The following is a 23,553-nucleotide window of genomic DNA, read 5'->3' on the forward strand; positions in this document are numbered from 1 at the left end:
CAAGAGAGAAGATCCACAATGCATATTTTGAAGACAGCAACATCCAAACACAAAATATATATTATAATTCAATGTTTTAATCTAGGAAAGATCTTATTTTCTAGCCCAAAACCCTGAATCTAAGTTGACTCACCCATTTTACCCTCACATTCCTCTGGCAGCTGAAATGAAGGACTAACCTTCTGTGATCCTACCCAGATTATATGGACTTGCGTGTACTCTGCTATTTTGAACTCTGAGGCTTTTGGCTGTCAGAATCCATCCTTGGTCCCTGCTTTTGTTCTCTAGGCTCTTATGTTGTTGCTCTCCACAATTGAGTGTTTCCTGGGCCTCAGATTCTAGCCCTGGAAGTCCAAGCTCCAGCCTGGTCGGATGACAGGCACTGACAGTCCATCTTCCATTGGGTTGAAAGAAGGGGAGGTTTAGAAGGATACTCAATCTTGAACAACACATATTTGAACTGCATACATCCACTCATTTTTGGATTTTCTTGTATGCAGACCTGAATTTATATCAATAAATATATTGCAGTAGTTTAAATGTATGTTGCCAAAACCCTCCCTTAAGTATTTTTTTGAGTTAGACATTCCAGGCATAATAGTGGCTCTGGAATCACAGTTAAAGGCAATATAAAGAAGTGTCACTACCCTTCCAAAGACAATACCCTTTCCTCCCCAAGGTGTGTGCTGGCAGGGGAATTGCCACTGAGGAGAATCATGGGACCCAGAATTCTAGTCCTCAGATCGCCCCAAAACCCATGCAGTGCAGATCACTGGGAGACTTGCCCCTATCTTACTTTGATCAAAGTATGCAAAAAACCTGGGGTGGGGACTTGATTTCCACAGCACAGTTGAGACATGATAGGTGCGTGCAGAAGATTTGTTTGATAGGTATGATGAGGGTCTGTTCACCTGTCTCATCCTGCCCTACTGGACTTTGAAATTCTTGAAGGCAGGGACTGTTTCTGATACTCTTTGTATCTCAAGCACAGGTGACTGGTGGTCCTCCTTCATTAAATTCTTCATGAGGAAATAAAGTTGCAGAAATCCCTTCCTTTTTGTCCAATTTAGCTCTGATTCCAGATACTGACTGACAGTAGGTGAAGCTACGTAGAATTGTGATTGAACTGGATTCATTTAACTTTAGCGCCTCAGTTTCCATCCTAAAGTGGTAAATTCAAAGCAGAAAAAGTTTGATAATCATGAGATGGCAGATCATATGTTTATAGGAGTCAGAATGAGTATTTGAAAGAATATATATTTGTTTCTAGCAAAAAGGGTCATAACTTTTTTTATTGACATATAATTGGTTTACAATACTGTATATGATTCAGGTATAGGATCACACATCTTCAGATGTAAGTTAGAAGACAACCACACTACCAAGGCACCCGTAGTCATCTATCATTGTCTATTGGGCCCTCTCTACCATTTGTTCTCCACTCACTCCTACCCCCTCTAGTTGCCTCAATTTTACAGTCAGATTTCTAGAGTTTGATTTTGTCTCTTTATATTCTTTATATTACACATGAATGAAATTATCTGGTCTATAGCTCTTGTTTTAAACACAGCAGAAACTATACTACATGCTCAATATCATTTTAATCAATAATCAAATTAGGAATAGTTTGAAGGATCATTGTTTCATTTAATTCTAGTAATTGTTCTAGAATAATAAGTCTGATATTGTACCTCCTGAGGGTTAAATTTCATTAGATTTGAGGAAAAATAGAGTCATTAAATATCACATTTAGCGAGTTTAGCGCTGATTCATCTTTTTAGCTGAATGGTGAATTTTCAATGCTTTTCATTACTGTAAACCTAAGCTATTTCCAGGTAAGAAGAAGATAGTTTTTACATAACTCTTGAAAATGGAGGCTTAAATTTCCAGTTCATTTAGATGTAAGGAAAGTCCTTAGGTAAACTTTGTGGGAGAGGGGGTAGTTACTTGCCACAATTCCTAAGATATTTCAAGGGATGGTATCACAATCACAAGACCCATTGAAACAGAATGTCCTTTTCATGTGTTCCTTGTAGAGGACTCCTGATTGTAATAAGTTCATGACTTGGATCATCAGATTTTTATCACAAAAGCAGAGCATATATACACCCACACATATGCAATCTTTTGGAGGCACCTAGCAGTAATTGCCTCAGGGAGTCATTTTGCAAATTCAGTCAAAGCCAGTTAACACTGCCTCTCTCCCAGCAGGATTTTTATTTTAATCTTTAAAGACCTCTTTTCTTTATGCAGGCATCCTGTTACTTATAGAATTGGGACAATGACAAAAAAATTTCAACTTGTACAAAAAAATTTTTTTTACTATGCCTCAATATGCACTTACTTATTTTCAACAAAAAGGAAAAAAATTCTCTGGCTTTTTTTATGAGAGATTAGTCATTTATTTTCAACTTTATTAAGCTATGATTGACAAAGTGGTATTTACAGTATACCATGTGATGATTTGATATGCATATACATTGTGAAAGGGAGTCCCCCATCCCCTTAGTGTTAATGATCACATCCCTTCCTTTTGTCTTGTGCTTCCCTGACACTTTTTCAGATCTCCTCAGTTCTTTTTATTCTTCTTTATCCTAGACTTTGGATAAAGTTCTGTTATCATCAAATATTACATTGCATCCAAGAGTACCTGACAGTTCAATATAAGATGGTTATAGTTCTCGCTATACATTTAGATAAATAAATACTAGACCCTTTACAATATAGGTTGGCAGATAGGGTTAACTAGTTCTTGAATTATCTTAAATAACAACCCACATTTTCATAAATGTAAGCTTGTTAGGTTTGTAAGATTACAAAGTTCGTAAGATACTCTGTAAACATAAGTGAATGGAGAAGATCATGGTATTTGAAGTTTGTTATAGAATCAGTCTTTTGTGATGTTGCAGTAGATGGGTAACTTTTAATAAACAGTTTCCATTTCATGTGCCTGTCTGTATGGGAGGCACTATACTAAGTGCTTTCCATGCATTAAATCATTTAAATTTCATAATCTATGAAGAATGATGATTATTTCCCCCATTTAATTGTAAGGAAAGTGAACTGCAATAGATTAAGTCATTTGGTTGGCCAAGGTCACACAGCTGGAAGGATCCAGAGGCAGCACTCAATTAGAATCTGAGTGAATTCAAAGCTTCCACTTTGTTGCATTAGGGCATATTGCTGATGGGGTGTGATCTGAATCCTCTTTTCTCTTACTGTGTTTCAGACACCTGAAATTTCACTAACTGAGTTTAATTCTTTTATGTTAAGGTGTAGTCCCTAGTTGAAATACTAATACTCTGGGTGGGTGAACATGTTATGCCATTTCAGTCATTAATACTTAAATGTGAATTAGTATATCAGATTCTTTCTACTGTGATTCATTTCAGTTAAAAGGTAGACACTACTGAAAAAGAAAAATCTTTCTTAATAAGGTTAAGGTAATTGTGCCTTTTAGTTTATGGGGATTGGTGATAAACAGCAGAGAATTCACATTTGACTAGTCCTTGGATTAGATGACATTTATACAATAAAATTTTACATGAAACCAATCAGAAAAGTTTGAGTGAAATATTTTGAAGTGTGTTTTTATTAAGTCAATAGATAAGCCTTAATTTGAAGACTAACCATCAACAAAGCCAACAAAACCTTTATTTCAGTTCAGATCTCACAAAAATGGGATTTGTGAGGTAACCCAACTTGTCAGGAGAACTTATCATGATGTTGGCTAATGTTATTAACTTCCCTTCTGTTTCAAAATTGGGATTGATAATGAAGGCCTTTTATTGTTGGGGGTGGAGATTCAGTTAGACCTGAGGTGCTTCCCCTACATAATTTGCTGACTTGAAACCTTTGGAAATCTAAGAGATATTAATTATTATTTTAAAATGGGCCTTTAAACTGCTCCCATGGACAATTTTGTTAGAAGCCAGAAACACCAAATGAGACATGGAAGGAATACAGATGAACTCAATGAAAACACTAACAATTGGCAATGTTTGTTTCCTTAGTAAGGAATGTATGGAGATATGTGACCTCAGCTCACAGTGCTCACACCCACTAACCTTTCTCCTAGCCTCCTCCACCTCCTTCAGCAGCCCCCATCTCTCTTGGTCAGATGTGGGCAAGAGGCTACAGTGGTACCTCACTCTACTTGGCTCCAGGCAACTTTAGATTCTATCTATTTAAGGATCCCGACAACCAGCCTTCATTATTTGCATTTCTACCATTTTTCCTCTTACTTTAGTTCAACAATTTTTTTTTTTAAATTTAGGAAATCTGACCAGTAAGCTGAATATTGGCAATCATTATTGTTAGCTGGCCTGACCACTCTAGGCACTAAAATCCTGACTAAAACATTCAGTCATGGTATACCCAGGCCAGATTGTTTTTTTTTGTTTTTTTTTTTTTAAGATTTATTTTTATTTATTTATACAAGCACTGGGCACAGTCAGAAGCGCGGGAGGGTGAGAGAATTCACCAGAGCCAGAGCAGGGAGCAGAGCAGGCAGAAGGACCGAAGCACACTGCTGAGGGGAGCAGCGGGCGGCAGGAGAGGTCTGCGCACCATGTGGGACCCTCCTCCGGTGGCCGGGGAGCAGCCGGGGACAGAACCCGCACTGCAGAGGCCGCGGGCAGCTTCTCAACCCAGCACTCAACCGCTGCGCCACCGGGGAAGCCCCAGGCCAGATTGTTATTACTAACAATGCCTGAAAGGGTTTCATTTTATCTAAGACATTGGAAGGCAGCAAAAGAGATTAATTGAAATGGACAGAACTCAAAACTGCTCAAAGCCATTCCGTATTTGAATTCTGCAACTAATTTTTCTTGTTCTGATTCTAGGCTCACAAAATAAAGTTCTCACAAATTGGTTTTCCATGTAGCTCCCTTATGGGGGCAAAGTGGAGGTGGAATTCAGCGTGGGGAGTTAGGTAGTGTCTGCTTTACCCATATATTCTATCTTTCATTATCAATGAACCAGTTGGACTGATGGTTTAACTTCATTCTTGTGATATTATCAGGGTGAGTTGGCCCTCTGAACCCAGCAACCCTGGACAGTGACAGGAATATGCTTGTGAGTGTGTAAGTTGTAGACTATATCCTAGAAAATAGTGATTTGGAACTAGTGTCACTTGGGAGGTTAATCAGCTGTCCTTCCCCTAAGAGACAGTCATATGTGACTGCTCACCTCTTTTTAAAACCTCTACATCAACATCTTAGACCTCAGAACAAAAATTGTCTTTACTGATTCACCTCAGAAAGAGGGTGTGACTAGTCAGTTTGTTGAATAAGAAGACAATTGTCTCTCATGCAAATTCTCAGTAAAGGTATATTAGAAGAAACAGGGAAAAATGTTTTGACCCAAATTACACTGCATGATTGACATGGTTGTCTCAAGCAGACTCAACCCAAATGGCTGAGTCTGAATATTGTTCCACTTATAAAATGGAGAGGATAATAATTACCAAAGCTACTCATTTTATCTAAAATTACTTTATGTCATGATGTGAATAACTCCAGGAAGAAAAGACTTGCATAAAATCATGGTACAAAAGCATTTGTTCCCTCAAAATCAACGAATATTTTATGAGCACCTATTTAAGGATTCATGTATTCTTCTAGGCACTTTTGCCTATTCCTTCACTTAATTCTAAGAACTCGGTGAATTGGACACAGCCCACATTTCACTCATGAAGGAACTAAGGGTGGTTTCTTAATTTTGAGTGGTTTAGTAACCAGATTAAGGTTGGGGGAAGAAAATGTCAGAACCAGATTTTCAATCCTCATCCTCTGCTTTCAGATCTAGATCTCTCAGTTTTTTACCATCTAAGCTTGTGATATTATTTTCCCAGAGTTATAAACAAAGTTTGAAAATAAGATATCTGTGCTAATGATGGGAAATACTCTAACTAGGCATTTTAAATACAGATTATTCTGTGACTGTTTTTCTCCTTCTTTTCCTCTCTGGATATTTATGAGATTCCACAATATCAGAGATATATAATTCTATAAACCAAATTAAAGTAAGAGAGTAGATATTCTACTTTGAAAAAAAAATGTTCTCAAAAGATAAAACTTTGACTTGCTCTTGACTATAACCCCAACTAAACTTTAAAAAACAATTTGACATAATGTTTTTCCCAATACCTACCCCTTTGATCTTCTCTCCATTCCCACTCCTTTAATCTTGGAAACTTCAGTTATAATTGTCCAATACAAAACTAAACTTTTGATTCTGGACTTTCAGTATAGCCTTGAAGTCCACTAATTTACTTAAATTAAGAAATGTTTAGGGCCTCCCTGGTGGTGTAGGGGTTAAAGTCTCAATGCTGTCAAGCTATAACCAGCTACTGCAACATGAGTTTGATCCCCTTCCAGGGAGCTAACCCACATGGCACAGCAGATCTGTCCTGCCTCGCCCACAGCTCCCCTCAGCAATGTATTTCAGTCAATCCACCTGTTATCTCCCCACTCTGTCTCTGGTGAATCCTCTCACTCCCCTCACCTCTGGCCTACACCCCAGTGCTTCAATGCATAACTAAATTAAAAAAAAAAAGAAAATTTTAAATGCAACTACTATGTGATAGATACTCCCTTAAAGACAAAAGATGATAAACAAAGCTATAATACTGTGTGATTGATACACCTAAACTCCAGGGCTGTTGATGTAAAGCCAGACAAATAATAGTATGGCTTGGTGAAGATGTACTAGCCATTCCCATTTTTTGGCAAACTCTTCAAACATGTAAAAGCATTCTAGTAAGTAACACAGACATTCTTCTCCAGGTATTATTTTGTTTGGTTATAATTATCTGTACTTTTGGATTTCACAAAGTATGCATATATTGCTCTTACAATCTGAAAAAACAGTAAAGGAATTGAACTAAGCAAAAACTAACACAATTGTCCTTACCTTTGCCACAGCATCATTACTTGAGTCTGACTTTGCTCTCTCCTTTATCTTTGGGTCAAACTATGCTGATGTAGCCATGTGTGGTGGTGAGCAAGGCAGTAAGAACAATAGCTTAGAACACAGCTGGTGAAGAGTGGGCTGCTAAAACTCAACCTGTGATCCTTTTCCTTGCTTTTCTTTTGGAAATGCGTGTAGAGAGCTGAAGTCTATTTTTGATTGAGTCTATAGAGTAGTAATTATCTCAGCAGTTGAACTAAATTGATTCTGTGCCCTAATGAAGACTTGAGAGGTAATTTCTTTTCAGTCAACCAAGTAAGATTTGGTTGACTTGGTGGCTCTAACTGTACATTGACATGAATTCTTAGTTTCTCCCCTAGAACATCTCTTTTCTCTTATTGTTCTAATCAAGTACAACTGAAGCAGAAAAGAGATCAAATCCCATTTCTATCTTCTTCATGAAGGGGCAGGAGATAGGATGAGGAGAATTAGACAGCTTGTGAGGCAAAATGGTGTTTGAACTGCTATCAAGCCACAGAGGGTTTCAAATCTGGCCACTGTGTCTCTCGTTGGGGACTGAAGAATCTTAGTTTTCCTGAATGTGTTGAAAGACAAACTATAAACAGGTTAGAGGGAGATTAAATCTGTGCATGCTTTAGCAGCATAGCATTTGAGGGAAGAACCTATTTTATTTAATTCTAACTTTTGGGGAAGTGTCACCTACATCTCAAGCATGGTCCAAATAGCCTGTAATAATTTGTCATGTGGTATTTATTTTATTTATTTTTGCATTTCCCCATGAAATGCATCACTGGTGTTGCTGCTTGCTCTGCCTGTGGCTATTACTATTGGATGAATCCCTTTGATTCTGCAGAAACAATTGAAAAGTGTTAGTGTATTATTGCTGAAAGGACAGTGTTATGATTGTCTTGAAAAGGCCCCTTGCCTTTAGGAAGCAGATGAATTGTTATAGTTTAGGCTGAAAGAGCCCTTATCTCTGTGTTCCTGGTCTTGGAAAAATGACACGCTGAAAATAGAATAAATGCATTCTGATAGTTCTAGTGTCTTCTATGAAAATAGAAACTTTTTTTGATTTTTAAAATGAAAAACCAAAATGATTCCAGTTTATTGTTATTTTGTTGTGTTTTGTTAATATTTTCTGCTTATTACTTTTATACACACACATACACACACACAAGCATGCACCTGCACGTGCACCTCTTTCTCTACATGCACAGAAAACATAGAGTTCAGGCCAAAATATAAAGTAATTTGAAGATGGTTGAACAAATATTCTTACTTGTGTGCTACAAATTTACATGAATCTTTCTCTTCATGTCCTAAACTGGCTCAAATGGTTTAGTGGAAAGGTCATAGTTTTGTTGTTGTTGTTGTTGTTGTTTCTTGGTTCCACTGGACAAACTTTTGGTAGAAAAAACTGAAAAGACAAAGTGGGCAGTATATTGTTTTTATAAAGCAGAACTAACATTTCCAGACTATATGGGTGATGCATCACTAAACACATGTGATTGAAAGAAAAGACTCGAGTGTGCACACTGTCAGAGCCTGAGCTAACACCTCCACATGCTAGATCAATTCTCTAAATATTGATGTTTAGTAAAGGTGGATTTATACAATACGAGCCTTGTTTCTTTTCTATAAGGTGTATGACTGTCTTAAGAGACACAAAACAAGGCAACCTGAAGGCTACCTCGTGGATACATCCTTGTCACTTAGCCAATAGAGAGATGTAGAAGGCAAGAATGAAGGGGACCGAAGTTATCAAATATCTGTTACAAGTAGTTGAGTATCACAACTATGTTACATATTTCGGGACACAAATAATACCTGTCTGCCTGTGTTACTGATTCATAATATCAATACCTGGAAGTGACTAAAGGCAAATCTGAGCTTCCTTCAGTCTAGAGTAAGAGATAAATTGGGGAACCCAATACAATTCACACAGATAGCAAACCTTCCACACCTCCATTCAGAACCAGGATAAGACATTTGTCCAAATTAGTCCACTTGGAAGGAATATGAGAAAGTATAGAAGATGCAGGTTCTCATGTGACTTAGCTTAAATCATCTGTGATTCTAGCTTAATAAAATTAACAAGTAAAAAGCCCAGGAAAATCTGGTTTCAGATATGAATCAAGACTTTTAATGTTAAGTTCTCCATGTATGTTATATATTTTATGCTACCCATTTTGGGGTTAAAAGAGAATAATGTTCAAATATCTTCATTTATTAAAATGCATTATATTTAAGAAATATGTAGACCTTTCCAAATATGTATTAAAATCATCTAAAGAGTAAACATTTCACATTCCAAATAGGACTTACCATTGTAATTATTACTTATTACCAACATTACCATTTTTGAAAATATTTTGTCATCTTTAACTTACAAAGTAATCTACAAAATTAAAAAAATGCCTTTCTATAGTAATTTGACATATGTCTTAGTACAATTTGATTTCTCTTTAATCTAAGACTTAATGCTTGATTGCTTTAACAAAATAAACATTTCTTTACCATATGAGCTCCATCTATCTAAAGAAATGTTTTATGGAAATTATCAAATGACATCTTAAAAATTTCATTTAGCCAATATTTATTAAATGCTTAAATACATGGGCATTTTACTAGGTACTGGGTAAGCAAAAAATAAGGGGGAACAAAAGTCCCAGTCCAGTAAGGTAGATGGTCTCTCCAAAACTACAATTTGATAAATGAAATTGGAGTCAAATTTGGTAACAAAAGAACATAATATCATAGGACACCTAGAAAGCTTGGTTATTTATTTTAGGGCAATATCTAAAACATACCTACATACGTCCCATTTGAATGTTCAATTAGTTTACTGCCAGGAAGTTCCCCTTATATGTAATGTAAATTCCCTAGTAACTGGAGAGAAAATAGTAGTCTTTTCACTAGAAATATTATGACTGAACTTCCTCTAAAATGGAGTGTAGGTATTATCAGAAAAAAACAGTAATAAATATTTGGTCAGCTTTGTTACTCTTCATGCAATTTCTCCTTGCCTCAGACTCTTATTTTGTTCTCTTGTACTCTCAAGTACAAGCTGATTCTGTAAGAGGCTTTTTTTCCTGAGGCATTTTGGGCCACTGTTTCTGATAATAGGTTTTAAACTAGAGTCTCCAGCTGTACAAGTGGACCTAGTAGGTGATTTGTAAAAATTAAAGCAGCTACTAACATTTACAGTTATATTATGCTGGATTATTCTCTTTCTTGTTTGAAAACTCTTCTCTCATTTGTACTTTTGTTGACTTTAATTCTTTCCATATTTAAGAAGTACTGCTGGTTCAGCCATGTTGTTGTTTTTTTTTTTTATAAAAATGTAAAAAAGAGTTACTCCTAATTCATGGGCTATAATCCAATACATGAATTGTAAATCCAGGTGATGTAAAAAAATATACTTTATATAAGAAACATCATAAAAGTTTTTTTGGGGGGAGGGGTTGTGTGAGGCAAGTTTTCCCTATGAAAATTGTTTTATGCAAAAATTTTAAGAAATTAACAGATTAGTTAGCAAAAAAGTTTTATATTTAAAATATTGGTAAAAACACGAGCTTCCCTAGCACCTGTAATGATTCTCAGTGATCCTGTAAAGAAAAGGAAGAGTAGATTTTTGTTGGGTCAGGTTGAAAGTTAACTTAGGGATCTAAGGTTCTATTGAGAGTGACTACTGCTCTAATTCTCCCTTCACTCTCTCTCCCCCTGTTCTCTGAGCAACATGGTTTATCCCAGTGCCTCACCCAGGGCTTACCACAGAGCCGAAGTCGATGTTTATTGAATTAATGAATGAAAGATGAATGGATAAAAGCAGTTTTCTTGAGAGATCAGTTAGAAACCAGGACGCATCTAACATTTAATAATGTTTAGGCAGCTTTCTGCCCACTTGTGTCTGTGCAAGTGTCCTTTGCTCTTCTCTCCTTTGGTAATAAGTCTATTCTTTTGCATATAAAAAAAAATGTTTAGGGCCTCCCTGGTGGCGCAAGGGGTTAAGGTGCAACCTATGAAGCTGTCCACAGCCTCTGTAGCACAAGTTTGATCCCCAGCCAGGGAGCTACCCACATGGCCTAGCAGACCTCTGACTCACCCGCTGTTCCTCTCAGCAGTGTACTTCGGTCAATCTGCCTGTTCTGTTCCCCACCCTGTCTCTGGTGAATCCTTTCACCCCCTGCACATCTGGCCTGTACCCCAGCTCTTGTATGCATAAATAAATAGATCTTAAAAAAATGTTTAATGGGATTATATAAATGGAGAAAAACATACAAATTTTTTGCTTGTTGGGATAATAGTGATGTAAATTACTGCTTGAAAAATCTAAAATCTAAAATATGTTTTTATTTATCTAAAAACTATATAATGATTTGATAATAATTTGTTGCTTAATCAGCACTAATGCCCTAAATAGAATGGATAGTCTACTCATTGACTGTAAAAGGAAAGATATTGGCAGAAGTATGAAAATACAAAGTCTTTTGGCTGTTGTGCTTGTCTGAATGCCTGGAAATTTGGCTAAAACTAGGAGAGATTTTATAGAAGTTTTCTAATCAAGTGTATAGAGGAAGTCAAAGATGGGCCTACTTATGATGAGTGGTAGTGACTCGTAATGAAGAAGAAAGCCAAGATTTATCAAATATTGCTGTATTTTACTTCTAGGAGTAGCATTTTTTGTTGTTTTAATAAAGGTTACTGCATTGATAATTAAAAGAACAATGAATGAGGAGGCATGAGCACCTGTATTTAATTCTACCTCTTGGTAAAGCCTGGCAGTTTAGTGACCACCACTTAAGCAGTTGCTACTTTATTGACAGATATAATTTTAAGGGTCAAAAAGTTTCTTAAAGTCTGAATTTATAATACAAAAATGATAATGTTATGAGTAAGTGTATTGAGTAACTCACTAAGAATGTGTCAGATAGTATAATAAAATATAAATTCAATCAGAAACCTATATTCATATCATTGGGATACCTAATATAATTTGTAACTGGACATTTATTGTCACCCCTCTCTTTCTGCTTTTAAAGTTCTTTAAAGATTATAATCCCTTGAGCCTAGCACAGTGCCTTGCTATATTTGAATGCACCCTATAAACATTTATTTTATAAATAAATGTATGATTCATTCATAAAGAGATCTGTCATCACAATGCCTATTCAGTCTAAAGAAATTTTTAATCTAATTGAGAGAGCATAATAATTGTAAGTTTTTACATTGCAAATACAATAGTACTTGGAGGAAAGGACTCCAGAGCACACAAGAGCTAGGAATTCTAACTTGAATGCCTTGAGAGCTTTATGATAGTAATCACCTTTGATCTGACAGTGAAAGGGCAGGAGAACTGGAGAGAACTGCATTCCAGATAGAAACAAAAGTAAAAGGAATGGGAAAACAAGTTAGGGGGCAGATGGTGAGGAGAAGAAAGGGCAAAGATAAAATATAGACAGCATGAACCAAAGACTGAGAGATGGGGTAGAAGGGAAGGTTGGGTTGAGATGGTGGAGGCCTTTGAATGGCCACCTTTCGGCCCTCTTCAAGCTTTCTTCAAGGATCGCTTTCCTCTAATGCAATAATACAGGCATTCTTTGATTATGTACTCCAGAGGTAAAAATTTCTAGTACATGACATCAATAAGTGAATACTAATTTGAAAATGTAATGCTACTATACATTTCTCTTTATATTATATACTTGTCTAGGGAAGCTGAGTAAAACTTTTTCTATAATTAATATTTTTATGAATATGAAGTGCAACCTATTTAAAATTAAATAGTATTCATTTTTTTGGTGTAGGCTTTTCAGTAAGTTTTCTCTAGAATTTTTTTCCTATAGAAATCAGTTTTTAAATGGGCAAGCAGATTTATTAGCATATTTGAAAAATGTTAAGAAGAAATACTTCTTACTTTCCGGAAACAGGACTGAGCACTTGGGTGCAATGTAGAGAAAAACCAGACTTACTCCTGAACTCATGGCTCACAATTTAGTAAAAGTCTCAGGCTTTAGTCAAGTAGCCATACAAGTGCTTGTAAAATTTGAGTTGTATCAGTCAATGCTGGAAAAATTTGTGGTACTCTGTGAACAGGTATGATGAAAGCAAAAGAACAGAAACCTAAACCTAAGAAGGAGTAAGAATGTTCCTTACAGCATTGCTTGTAATAAATACAAAGGTATTATGCACATGATGATTAAATAAACCATTACCATAGCCATTTATCGGAGTGCTATCCAACATTAGAAAGACAAAAGTATTACCATGAAAGTAAGTCCAACCATATTCTGGCTTCAGGTGAGGAAGAAATACTCTTCCCCTTCTTAGTAGATTTTGATGAGTAGATGAAAGGAGATTATGAAGCCGATTAGAAAAAAATACTTTTCCTCCTTTTTCCTCAGGCATTATGAAAGACAAGGCGTATTAAAGTTGTTTTAGCCCATCATTCATCTTTTATTAGTTAATTGTTTTGTTCAGGAAACAACCATGATGAACTGGTAGAATAAGCTCATTAAAGAACTTTAAGAAAATGAGTGTCAAGTCCCACTTGATGTTATTTGTGCTGTTACGATTTAAAACAATCTCCCTCACCCCAACCCAACAAAATAAACTGCACACCTTTGCTTTGTGTGACAGGTTTGTGAGAGAATCAACGATAGGACTTGTCTCAGAGGCGGGGGTCGTGGAGAGACAAAGGCAGTCACAATGAGTCATGAATGAGATCATGTGTCCAGAGGTGAACAGAATTGACGGAGAGTGTAAGTGCCCAGGAATTTGCAAAAATATCAGAGAAGGGCACTGGGTTTCCCTAAGGACATTGAACTAAAGACTTGAGCCAATTTTATTTTAATTTTTAAAGGTCAAGATGACCTCAGCTGACATCTATGAAATAAATAACCACTGACAAAATAGCACAGTTAGATTTTGTTTTTTGATTCATTGGAGAGTCTTGGTCCTCTAATAGAGTGTTTATTGTAATACATACACATATATCTTAGCTTATTTTGTGCTTTTAGTTTTAAAAAATAGCCTTTATGCTCTTCAGAAATTCTTTTTTTTTTTTTTTAAATTTTGTAGCTATTAGGTCTATATTTACTTGCCCTTTATTCCCTACAGTGAATTGGAAGATACAGTTTGTAATAGATCAGGTTCCCCGGAAACAGGTAAAGATTCCAACAGGAAGTTTGCTAGAAAACACACTTAGGAACAGCATTTCAAAGGAACTGAGGGATGAAGGATTGGCTGAGGGAAGTGGAACTGCAGCACAGTTGCACCAGAGGCCTTAGCTTCACTTATGGTGGAGTTCTAAGATTGGGATGGACCTTCTGGAACATTCCAAATAGTTGCAGGGGTGGGAATGGGAGTGTTGGTTGTGGCTAGACATTTAAACTTCTGTATTAGCCAGTCATGGATATGGGCTCTGCCAGGAGAGGAGGGTTCATGTGGTCATGTCCTGAGGCAGAGAGCTCCTGCTGAAGACACTTCTTTGAGAGAGACCCAGCCACGAGCCTTCAGTAGGCAATATTCCCAACAACTGGGCATTGAAACCACTCATTCTGGTGGTCTCTAAACCAAGACAATCCCCTCTCTAAGTACAGCTCTGAGTTCAACCAATAAAATACATTTCATACTATGAAGAATGGTCTATGAACATTCTCAGTTCTGAAAAGGGACTTTGGGTGGTGCCCACAATTCTGATTACATATAACATTTTATTTTTCTGCTTTGCATCTCCCTATAAATTAAAAACACTTGGATTTCTTTTATCTTGCCTTATTTCAACAATTGCATTGTATTTTAATGGAAAGAATTATTGTCTTGCTTTTGGGTCAGATATAAAATTTAACAGGATTCATTTCTTCACCTTGCAGTTTTGGTTGACATAATCTGGCATTTCAGAGAGATATAATTAACAAGATCATGTTATGTTTCTGCAATGTTTATCATGTTTTTCAGAATTATTTTTGTCACTAGTATTATACTTTGTAACTATTCCAATATCTTTATTGATTGAACTGTTTAAACTCATGAAGACTAAACATTTTCTCTGCCGCATTGACAGGAATGAACAAATGAACAAAAAGGCTCAGAGCTGAGAATTGCACCTGCTCTGCTGCCAACCCCAAAGCCACCATTCCTGAGCCAGCACCCATACCACAAAATTGACATTTACAAATGTGATCCTGGAAGGTTGCATTTCTCCTTTTGTTCTTACAGGAAGGTGACTTAGCATCCTAGTCAATATATTTATTTTAAAACTATAGCAGATTCAAGTTCTTCTATTCTGTTAGGGCAATGACAGCAATGGAGGAAAAAACAAAATCATTTTCACTCTGATTTGTTCATCCATCACATTTTCTGTATTTAATTCTTCTACAAACTTGCATCAACTTAGAAAAGGCACCTTTATCCTCAGGAATGCATCAGAAATTCGCTATAGCATAGTTGTCAGCGTAGGACACACAAGAGTGTGAGTCTAAAGCAATGAGATTGCCTTCCATGAATCACAGAAAGTCAAGTTCTACACCCATCATAACCTGTCATTCAATATTGGCTCTTCCACAGATTGCTGAATCTATTACCACATCCATTCCACCATTCATTCAAGGGGAGGGTCTAGGTAGAGAAGTGGGACACTAGATGTGATCACAAGTGTGATTCAGAGCATGAAGACTAGGGAATTTGCTTGTTATGTTCTTTCATAAAATGTGATATTACAGAAATCTTAGGTATGGCCCTTAGAAATGAGACCCCCCATAGAGTTTAAGAGAGCACATAGGTTGGTAGATATATCAGTAATAACTTCTTATTTTAATGAGGGAGTTTTAGCTACTTAACTATGAATTGAAGAAAATTTGGATGCAGGTGATATGAATCTATATTATATAATGTGGTGGTAGTGCTTTCAAGTTTAGCATTACAGACCAAGGTGGATATGGTTCAAAGCAAGGGATGATACCCTGTATTTACCTGTATTTGATAAAAATGATACATTAAGGCAACACTAAAGTAACTTTAAATCCTGTACCTTATTATGACATAGATTTCTCAGGCTTCCACTCTCTTGTTTGATAAATACAGAAATTGGTTAAGTAGTTTGGGGAGAGGAGTGGGAGAAGGAAACTGCTCTCCCTCTCTGCCCAGCTACATGCAGACAGGACACTGCTGCTGCTTTGGGGTTCAGGTCTCAATAAGGTGAGCTGGAGTGGCGAGAAAAATGAGGAAGAATAAGCAGGGGTTTGCTGGTGGACAGGGGAACTTAAGAGAATGTGCTGAGGTCTTAGGTCTGGGTCTGAGTCACCACCTCAAGGAGTAATACCTTCCTTTCCTAGAGGACTGAATGGGAAGGTCTAACCCACCGACAGGACAAGATCTCAGTGGGAAGCCTCAGAGAAAATTTTCTCTGAGGATGAATCCCGAGGTTAAAATAAGAATAACCCAGACTAAAAAGCCAAGTTTAGAAAGAGAGAAACAACTAATCAGAGAAATAGCAGCCAGGACAATGTGTACTAGAACTGGAGCGGAGGCTCTCTGGGCTGTGATGGTAACAGGCGCTGCCCTGGACAACGGAGCCACTATGACTGCCTGTCACCAGCGTGGCCGAGCGCCAAGCCTAGGGCAGCCCTTTCATCCCGGAGGCCTCTGGTAGGAAACAGAAGCTGGGAAGTAAGCTTAAATGCAAATCAGTGGCTAGAAAAAAAGAAGAAAAGTTTCCTTTAATTCAAATTCTGCAGTAAATAGAATGATATATTAGGGAAACCTAAAATAAAACTGCTAGACATGCAGAATGTTTATTTTTTTTTTAATCTGAGAGAAATTTGTGGGGTAACAAAGGGTTGATCACATGCTACTTCTATATTGTAAGAACTTATTTAAAAAATTCTAATAATAAGTTAGGAATAGGGTGGTGAACTTGAGTTTGTCTACAATAAGGTTTGAACCCCATTTGAGACAGTTCTGTTTGTCATATTATAGTTAAAAATTTTGTTCCCTAATGAAAATAGAGTTGAATAAAAAATAGAAATACAAACTTGCCCATTAAAGACATTAACCTTGTCACTTTCTTTCAGATAAACAATCACTTCTCTCTTCCTCTCTGGGTTTTTTTTTTTTTTTTTGCATAGGTCTCACTTTCTAATAATCTTGGTTGAATTTGAATGTCCCCAGGTTCTTTGTTTCCCTCTTACTATGGGATGTGGTAATGTACACAGTGCTCTGGGAAGCTTAGGCTAATACCAAGAAGGGAAGGAGCTCCTTGTCCCTCCAGGCCTTGCTTGTGCATTCTAAACCTGCAGCAATTTTCTGAAAGCTGGCGCTGACCATTTTCAGCTTATCTATTTTCATTGCTGGCTCCTGTTGAGACATCTTCCTTGCAGCCAGTCTCAACTCATCCTATATTTGTAGAGTTCATTTCCTTTTCCTGAAGGTACTAACCTGCATTTATCTTCAGAAAACTTACAAAAGCATTCCGACCACTTCTCAAATTTAGTAAGGTTATTTTAGATTTTGCTTTTCTCCAGCATGCTAGTGCTGGCTTTCCCACTCTCCCTGTGAGGAAATGACTAATATGCTCCCTTCATGCCTCTGCTTCTTCATGCCAGTGCTTGTGTTTGAGGGCATCTGTTTGCAAACATTTATAGACTGAACTGTTGGTTGCTATTCCTGTGGCTACTCTCTGCTAGAGGCACTTTCTGTGCCTGATCATCTTCCTTTTGGCCTTCACTAGTGTTCCAAACCTTGGGTATACTCTTGCAGATGTTAATTCAAAGAAGACTATTTCTAAGTTAATATGTATAAACAACAAAATCTCATTTTTTTTAAGATTTGGAATCAGCACTTGATTAGTATTTTTCCTATTGACTTTTTTCCTTTATAAAGTCTTTTTTTTTAATTATAGTAACACAGGTTTATAGCATTATATAGGTTTCAGGTACACATCATTATAAATGAACACCCGTATATACGACATATGTTCATCACTAAAATTTTAATTCCATCCTTTTTTTTTTTTAATAAGTCTTCTAAATATTGTATCTCTTAGGGCTATTTTGTCTCCCAGGAGCATGAGCCTGTGAGGTGACTGATTCTACTGTTTAAGGCAACAAATACACAGAACACCAACATCATTAAGCATCGATTAAAAGAGTGAGTGAGAGAAAGAGAATTCTGGAAAGGAGACACCTTAGCATGAACAAATTCTCCTTATGGAAGGACTCATCTCTTGCTGGTCTGAGTTACTTGTCTGAGTTACTGATGGCTGGCATGTCTTCTTGTTGCCTTTTCTCCCATTCATATGATTCCTTTGTATGAATGATTGCAAACATTTGCATCTGAACCTTGTTTCTCTTATGGAACTATCAACTTGCAGAGGAAAGGGATGGTGACTAATTTATCTCTATTTCATGCACAGCATCCTATGTAATGTGCAAAACAGTCACTGCTCAATAAATATTTGCTGTCTGAGTGAACAGTGACAGGACATATGCAAAGTAGGAGCATTCAGTACCAAGCTGGATTTTTTCAAATTAATCTAATTTTAATTAAATCCTTCTAATTAGAACTTCAGTTGATTTAAATGGTAAAATGAATGAAAAATCAACTTGAAATCTAAAATTAGAACTATTTCTGTAGAAAAGGTGAAACTCTTGTGATTTAGCTTTATTTATTTATTTATTTAAGATTTATTTATACAGGCACTGGGTACAGTCAGAATCATGGGAGGGTGAGAGAATTCACCAGAGCCAGAACAGAGAGCAGAACAGGCAGACTGACAAAGTGCTGAGGGGAGCAGCAGGCAGCAGGAGAGGTCTGCGCACCATGTGGGATCCTCACCCGGTGGCCAGGGATCGAACCGGTGCTGCAGAGGCTGCGGGCAGCTTCGCAACCCAGCACTCAACCACTGCGCCACCGGGGAGGCCCAGTCTTGTGATTTAGCTTTAAAACGCTCATTTCAGTTTTCATGCATGAATGTAATTAGAGGAAGTCATATGTTCGGCTGCCCCTCTCAGATATGAACAAAATGTTTGAAAGGTCTGGCAGAGAGTTCCAGTAGTTCCCCATAATAGCGGGTCATTGAGAACCATGTGCCTAGGTCCTGTTAGACAGCACCGAACACTCTATAATTACAAGCAGAAAAATCACATGCAATGCAAACATGTATTTCTGGAGAAAGCACATGTTAAAAGTTGAGACAGTTTAGGAAAAATTAGATTGAATTAAATATATAAATCTAATATTTTGTTATACTGTCACTACATAAGCAGAATTATCTAGACCATTTTAAGAAAGCTATTGTTTGTAATAATCATTATTGTAGGTAATATTAAGTTATATTAATAACCTTTTATTCATGAGGCAGTCTGATACACTGTGACCAAAAGAATATTGTAAGACTGTTCATGTTAACAATTTGGCTTTTTTCTCTATGGAATTTATAAAAAGGCTTAGCTAATGAAAAATGAATTTTCAATATTTTGATGAGAAAAAAATGGCAACCTATAAGAAATAGTCATTTGCTCAACTACCTATTCAAATGTAGTTTGCTATGGTAACTAGAGGTCAGTCACTGTGTTGATATTTTGCATGTTATGTGGAATGCAGAGTAGAGGAAGAAGAAATACAGATATTATGAGTCACAGCTTCCTGCAGCAGCTTTGGCAGAAGTGCTGGCATTTGTGACATGCAGGGTCACCAGAGTGCCCACTGAATTGCAAAGCACACCTACCCCAAGAAGAGTTGGACCAGCTTAAAGGATGTCATCATTAACAAAATGTAAACCTTCCCCAAACTATATTCATTTATTGAAATGAAATGTTCTCTCATTTATTGAAATTTCACTTTGTGTTAGGTATTATGAAAAATACTGTAGATATATTACTCAATTCTTTACCATTACCTTATGGGGGGCATTATTATCCCCATTTCATAGATTACAGAGGACTGAATAACTTACCCCATATTTATCAAATAGAGAGAGGAGTGGTAGTTAGTATTCCAAAGCAATCTACCTGGTTTCCAAGCCTGAGCTCCTCTACTACTGCACTTCCATGATGATTTGGCCCTCACCTTGGTTCTTTGGCACTGAAGCCCTGACTTGAACCCCAAACTTCTTGGCAGAAAACTTGGGGCCCAGCCCAGTTCTAACCAAACTACCCTTTTCCTCCCAGCAGTGCATGATGAAAGAGTTGCCTGCCCTCTAAGAACTGCAGAGAAATGGTTTTGGGGAAACAAAAATGGGGAAATGCTGCAAATGAAAATTCTCTCTTGGAGATTCACATCATATAGTAACATCTTAAAGTCTCAGTCTTAATGCAGTCTTCATGCAAAGTCTTTCATTAAAGGAATACTATCTAAGTCAGTGTTTCCCATACTGACTTGAATGTAGAACCCTTTTTGTTTACACAAATCTATTAATAATCACGGAATTAGTATTCTGCAGAACACATCCTAGAAAATGGTGACTGAAAACATTTCCTAGGCTTCCCTCTCAAGAATGGGCTTCTTTTTGAGCTCCTGCTGCTGTTACCCAACAGTTCTTGTTCTTGTGTCTTTTTTGGAAATCACACTGCTTGAATCAAGTTGGATTTTGCTGTAGTCCTTTGGATGAAAGTCCTGCTTTTCCTAAGAAGATGAATTTTCAGCCCCAAACCCATCCAGATCCCATTCCCTCCTCCTACTCTATGCCCACATGTTGCTGAGACCCCAATAACAATAAGGATAATAAATTCATCTAAGTTGCAGTATACACAGATATTGAGATAAAAGAGATAATAAAAGAAAGATGATTGGAACAAAGGAAAATAGAATGAAAAAGAAGGAAACAGGTGATTTACTTATTTGAATGCTCAAAACCATCCCCTGTGTGACATGATAATATACGGAATTTGTTGAAAACATTCCTGTTGTTGAACCATCCCCCCAAAACTTAACAGTGTTTTTGTGTACAGAATTGCAAATTTAAAGAGCAAAATTCTCAGCCTTCTGAGTCATGGGTACCACTCAATGAAAAAAGTTCTATCATTCAGTCATGCAAAGCACCAACTTTTAGTAGAGACAATAATCACCTCACCCACTTATTCAGCAAATATTTATTGAGTACTTATTAAATACTTGACGTTTTCTATGTGCTTAAACAGATTAAAAATATTGTGTCTTGGAAAGTGAAAAGCTTAATGAAGGGATTCAGGAGGGCAGGTGAAGGGGTACAAATTGTATATTTACTGGATTTCTGCGATTAGAGGGGAAATGTGGGCAAAGATTTGAAGGCGTTGGCATGAATCGCTGATGTATTTCTATAGCCAGATCTTTCCTCCCCATCTCATCTTCTATGCTCTTTTCTTTTTCCTCTGACTTTTTTTTTCTTTTGCCATTGCTTCCTTGATTTTTGGTCAGCCTTTATTGGTAGTTTGTTTTTGAAACATGGATATTAAATTTATTGTGCTTTTGCTAGCTCACTACCACACTTTGTTTACAGTAACACAAAGCAATCTTTGAGTTGAGTATGATATCAAATAACATTTGTTTGATATTATTGCTGCAGTCAAAGAATAAATTTGTCCTATAGATGCTGAGTACTTGATTTATCCAATGACTATTAAATATTAAAAAATGATTAGTGTTATATGTAAGAAGAACAAATGTTCTCTTTGTGAGCTCTTTGCATGGAATACTCAGTTCAAGAGTGCAGATTGGAATCTCTACAAACAGAAGAATACAATTACAGAAATTTCTTCCTTCACCCTTGCTTAGTGTACCCAAATATCTCAAACTTCCATTTATAGATATTTCCTCAATGACTGTCATGGAAGAAAAACGTAGTTTTCCTAGGCCTATTTAAGTGTTTCTTGTCTTGACTTTTGGGGCATACTTTTCTAGAAATAATATCTAATTTGTTTCAGAGTTTGCCAGTAGCAGGAATACATATCAAAGAATGTATTATCTGTACTTATATTCTAGTTAGCATGTAATACTATAATTAGCAATATTTAGATTATTGTAATAATCAAAAGAGCACATTTTTGATAATGTACTGATTGCATAATCCACAGACTATCATAATTCTTAAGGAGAATTTGCCTCTGAGCATTTTAAAATGTATACTATGGAAAGTAGTTGTTCTAGCTTCTCAGCTGCAAACCACTTAACAAATCCAGAGTGAATATTAGAAATGCCAAACCTGTTCTCTAAAGAGCCTGCTATAGTGCCAGATTCCGCTGATGGAACAATGTTTTTCATAGCTTGAATATTAAATCTGTAAAAATATTCAACAGAAAGCAGAAATTAGACAAAGGGGAAGACTATAAACCCTAGAAAGAATGTATTATTTCCCTTTGCTATAGTGGTCTTGACAGATGATTGTCTGAATGCTGACTTTTCAATTTGGCCATTTTAGAAGTGTTACTTTTACTGTTTTTATTTTAAAATGTTTTATACTGATCACTGTTATTAATTCACAACTTAATTGAACATTAATTTTTTTAAATATTGAGTATGTGTATATTTTTAGCCCAAGTTTTCAAATCAAGGCAAATAATTATTTTTCCCCTAGAATATAATATATTCTGTAGTATTTCAAGAGAAGTTGGAAAATATTTGGTTGGTATGAGTGTGTGAGGCCAGGATCTATGATAACTTCCCTCACACCCAGCCCAGTAGGACAGTTAAACTCTAGGGCCATCATGTTCAAGGGAATATGGGGAGAGACATGTATGTAATGTCTGATTTCCTAGTAGCCATATATTTTTTAAAAAGGTGAAATTAATTTCAATAATGTACTTTACTTTGGCTAATATATCTAAAATATGTGACATCAGCATTACAAATAACTATAAATTATTGTTAACTATAATTTACATTTTTTCATACTGTATCTGTAAAATCCAGTCTGTATGCTATACTTACAGCACACCTTAATTTGTACCAGCCATAGTTAAGTGGTCTGTAGCTACATGTGGCCCAGAAAATACCTTATTGGACAACACAGCTCTAGGTCAATTCACCATGGCTTGGATGTCATCTGTTTCTCAAACTTTTGAGAGATGAGCTACATTAGTGGATTTTTTGTACTTCTTACTGAACTATAAAATGTAGGAAAATGCACAAGCAAGTGCATTTGGGTGATTTTTCATGAAGCACATAATTGATTAACTAAAATCTAAAAGATGAATTGGAACATTAATAGAACCACAATAGCTTCCTCATGATCCTTGGATTTTCCTTTTATATCACAAATATCAACATGTAGCTTTCCTTGCCCTCCCTCCCTGAAGGCAATTTTCTTATATAACCAGGTAGAACCTATTACTGAAACAGTGAAAGGCAACCCGTTCTTATTGAGGGCATTTTCAATCTGTGGCCATGAACCTGGATAATGGACTCTCACAAATCTGAAAATCCCTCATAGGATCAGAGCAGGAAAAGAGGCTTGGAAAAGAAGGATGTCACTCATACTTAAAAAAAAAATTGGGTGTATTTATACTTGTCCTGTCTTTATTTAGTTTCAAATATAGGGTTACTTAGATTCAAATAGCTTCTTAATCAGCTTTCTTTCTTCACATGGTCATCAGTGTGAGGCTAGGGTAATTATAAGAAAATAATTCTCAGATATAAACTTCCATG

At 36.5% G+C, this 23,553-nt stretch overlaps 1 long non-coding RNA gene and 1 pseudogene across 1 annotated transcript; one reads left to right on the forward strand and one right to left on the reverse strand.

The window, feature by feature from the left end:
* Positions 1-23,553, forward strand: part of LOC119244747 (armadillo repeat-containing protein 3-like) — a 156,328-nt pseudogene that overhangs the window by 58,312 nt on the left and 74,463 nt on the right.
* LOC129145783 (uncharacterized) lies at positions 1,128-22,180 on the reverse strand. Its single transcript, XR_008551827.1, has 3 exons — positions 22,112-22,180; positions 8,213-8,350; positions 1,128-1,162 (listed from the first exon to the last, which is right to left on the reverse strand). It is a non-coding gene; the product is annotated as an uncharacterized LOC129145783 (long non-coding RNA).

This window comes from Talpa occidentalis, unplaced genomic scaffold (genome assembly GCF_014898055.3).
Source record: "Talpa occidentalis isolate TD23 unplaced genomic scaffold, MPIMG_talOcc4v2.1 talOcc4.14, whole genome shotgun sequence".
In the NCBI taxonomy this organism is placed as follows: Eukaryota; Metazoa; Chordata; class Mammalia; order Eulipotyphla; family Talpidae; genus Talpa; species Talpa occidentalis.